Here is a 4,036-nt window from a genome sequence, read left to right as displayed (position 1 = left end):
CTTGATGTATGTTTTGGTGATCAACTTGCGGGTTCCACCCATGAACCTATGCATAGGGGTTGGCACACATTTTCGTCTTGACTCTCCGGTAGAATCTTTGGGGCACTCTTTGAAGTTCTTTGTGTTGGTTTGAATAGATGAATCTGAGATTGTGTGATGCATATCGTATAATCATACCCACGAATACTTGAGGTGACATTGGAGTATCTAGGTGACATTAGAGTTTTTGTCGATTTGTGTCTTAAGATGTTATTCTAGTACGAACTCTATGATAGATTGAACGTAAAGAATAGCTTCATGTTATTTTACTACAGACTCTTGAATAGATCGATCAGAAAGGATAACTTTGAGGTGGTTTCGTACCCTACCATAATCTCTTCGTTTGTTCTCCGCTATTAGTGACTTTAGAGTGACACTTGTTGCATGTTGAGGGATAGTTATGTGATTAAATTATGTTATTATTGTTGAGAGAGCTTGCACTAGTGAAAGTATGAACCCTATGCCTTGTTTCCTAGCATTGCAATACCGTTTGTGCTCACTTTTATCATTAGTTACCTTGCTGTTTTTATATTTTCAGATTACAAAAACCTATATCTACTATCCATATTGCACTTGTATCACCATCTCTTCGCCGAACTAGTGCACCTATACAATTTATCATTGTATTGGGTGTGTTGGGGACACAAGAGACTCTTTGTTATTTGGTTGCAGGGTTGTTTGAGAGAGACCATCTTCATCCTATGCCTCCTACGGATTGATAAACCTTAGGTCCTCCATTTGAGGGAAATTTTCTACTGTCCTACAAACCTTTGCACTTGGAGGCCCAACAACGTCTACAAGAAGAAGGTTGTGTAGTAGACATCAAGCTCTTTTCTGGCTCAGTTGCTGGGAAGGTTAGCGCTTGAAGGTATATCTTTAGATCTTGCAATCGAATCTTTTTGTTTCTTGTTTTAGCACTAGTTTAGTTTATAAAAGAAAATTACAAAAAATATGGAATTAAGGGTACCTCATAAGCTTCATCTTTTTAATATCTATCATGAAAATAAGGATTCCGATAATTGTGCTCAAGTGCTAGAAGAAGAATGCATTAAAAATGTTTCGCACTAAATATTTGAATGATGAGCATGATTGCAATGTTGTTAGTATGAATTCCTTGAATATCCATGATGCTAATGATATGCATAGCCACAAGCTTGGGGAATCTATGTTTGATGAAGATGATATTTTTTGTCCCCCAAGTTTTGATGAGCAAATTTATTATGATGAAAGCATGCCTCCTATTTATGATGATTATATTGATGAAAGTGGATTTGGAGAGGTCATGACTTTATTTTGTGATGAATCCACTATTTCGGAAGAGGTTCCAATTGATTATGAGAACAAAGTTGCTACCTATGATGATTATTGTGATGACATGTATGCTATAAAGACTCATGATAACCATGAAACTTGTCATCATGATTTTAGTTTTCAATTGGATTATGCCTCACATGATAGTTATTTTGTTGAGTTTGCTCCCACTACTATTCATGAGAAGAAGTTTGCTTATGTGGAGAGTAATACAAATTTTATGCTTGTAGATCATGAAAAGAATGCTTTAGGTGCTGGTTGTATTGTTGAATTCATTCATGATGCTACTAAAAATTATTATGAGGGAGGAATATATACTTGTAGGAATTGCAATAATATCAAGTTTCCTCCCTATGTGCTTAAAGTTTCAAAGTTATGCTTGTTATGCCTTCCTATGCTAGTTAATTATTGTTCCTATAAGTTGTTTGCTCACAAAATCCCTATGCATAGGAAATGTGTTAGACTTAAATTTGCTAGTCATAGTCTTCATGATGCTTTCTTTATATTTCAATTCTTATCTTTTATGTGAGCATCGTTGAAATCATCATGCCTAACTAGGGGCGTTAAACAATAGCGCTTGTTGGTTGAAAACCCAATTTTTTTTTGTTCCTTGCTTTTTGTTACTATTTAGTAATAAATAATTTATCTAGCCTCTTTTTTGGTTGTGTTTTTTGTGTTTAATTAGTGTTTGTTCCAAGTAGAACCGTTGTGAAGACTTGGGGAAAGTCTTTTTGATCTTGCTGTAAAAAACAGAAACTTTAGCGCTCATGAGAATTGCTGTCATTTTTATTTGGATAGTGATATTTAGTTAATTATTTTTGCAGATGATTAATAGATAAATCCCTCACGTACAGAAATTTATTTTATAATATTTGGGGTTCCAGAAGTTTGCGTTAGTTACAGATCACTACAGACTGTTCTGTTTTTGATAGATTCTGTTTTTCGTGTGTTGTTTGCTTATTTGAATGGATAAATGGATAGTAGAAGAGTTTATAAACCATAGATAAGTTGGAATAAAGTAGGTTTAACATCAATATAAATAAAGAATGAGTTCATTACAGTACCTTGAAGTGGTGTTTTGTTTTCTTTCACTAACGGAGCTTACGAGTTTTCTGTTAAGTTTTGTGTTGTGAAGTTTTCAAGTTTTGGGTAAAGATTCGATGGATTATGGAATAAGGAGTGGCAAGAGACTAAGCTTGGGGATTCCCAAGGCACCCCAAGGAAATATTCAAGGAGAACCAAGAGCCTAAGCTTGGGGATGCCCCGGAAGGCATCCCCTCTTTCGTCTTCGTTCATCGGTAACTTTACTTGGAGTTATATTTTTATTCACCACATGATATGTGTTTTGCTTGGAGCGTCAATTTATTTTGTTAGGATTTGCTTGCTGTTATTTAGAACAATGTTTTGCATCTTTTATTTTAATAACAGTGGCATTGATAGCCTTTACTATGCCTATTTTACAAGTCCACATGTTGCTGTTTGAAAACAGAAAGTTTACCACTGTTGCAAAAATTCCCTAGAAAAGTCAGAATGTGAAAAAATGTTGAAACCTTTTGCATAATAAGATCTGGTAAATTTACTACAGTGGGAATTTTCTTTCATAATTTTTGGAGGTAGGGAAGTATGGATCTTGCTGCACTCTATACAGACTGTCCTGTTTAGGCAGATTGCTGTTATGTTTGCATTGTTTGCATATGTTTGCTTCTTTAATGATTCTATTTGAGGATAGGACTATTAAATATGCAGAGGCATTTAGTATGCAATGTTGAATAATAATTTTAGTGATTTTCTATAGTATAGTATGATAAGGTTTGTGCATTGGTTTATACTAACTTATCTCACGAGTCCTTGTTGAGTTTTGTGTGGATGAAGCTTTTGAGATTTAGGGAGACTGTGATATGAGAGGAATTAAGGAGACACAAAATCTCAAGCTTGGGGATGCACAAGGCATCCCAAGATAATACTTCAAGAAGTCTCAAGCGTCTAAGCTTGGGGATGCCCCGGTTGGCATCCCACCTTTCTTCTTCAACAACTATCGGTTAGTTTCGGTTGATCCTAAGTTTTTGCTTCTTCACATGATGTTTGCCATTCTTAGAATGTCATTTTACTTTGTTTTGATTGCTGTTTGAATAAAATATCAAGATCTGAAATTCTTAAATGAGAGAGAGTCTTCACATAGCTACATAATTATTTAACTACTCATTGATCTTCACTTATATCTTTTTGGAGTAGTTTGTCATTTACTCGTGTGCCTCACTTATATCCTATGAGTAAATGGATGAATGATTTGAATGTCATAAATCTGAAATTATATATGTTTCATATGCTTATCCCATGGGGAGTAATGACTTTACATATAAGAAGTAGAGGTGGTAAATTTATTGAAGGATAGCAAACATTGTATTGGTCACTTGAACAATTCATGAAAGAATATTGAAGGAAGAGAGATTTCACATATAAATATACTATCTTGGACATCTTTTGTAATTGTGAGCACTCATTAAAATATGACATGCTAAAAGGTTGATGTTGGACAAGGAAGACTACGTAATGGGTTATGTTTTCTTATATTTGAAATGAAGTATATTGTCATGGATCGCCCAACACGTTGAGCTTGCCTTTCCCCCTCATGCTAGCCAAATTCTTTGCACCAAGTAGAAATACTACTTGTGCTTCCAAACATCCC

Source organism: Triticum urartu, chromosome 1 (assembly GCF_003073215.2).
Source record: "Triticum urartu cultivar G1812 chromosome 1, Tu2.1, whole genome shotgun sequence".
Classification (NCBI taxonomy): domain Eukaryota; kingdom Viridiplantae; phylum Streptophyta; class Magnoliopsida; order Poales; family Poaceae; genus Triticum; species Triticum urartu.
The sequence above is the reverse complement of the archived record's forward strand: the minus strand, read 5'-3'. Positions refer to the sequence as shown.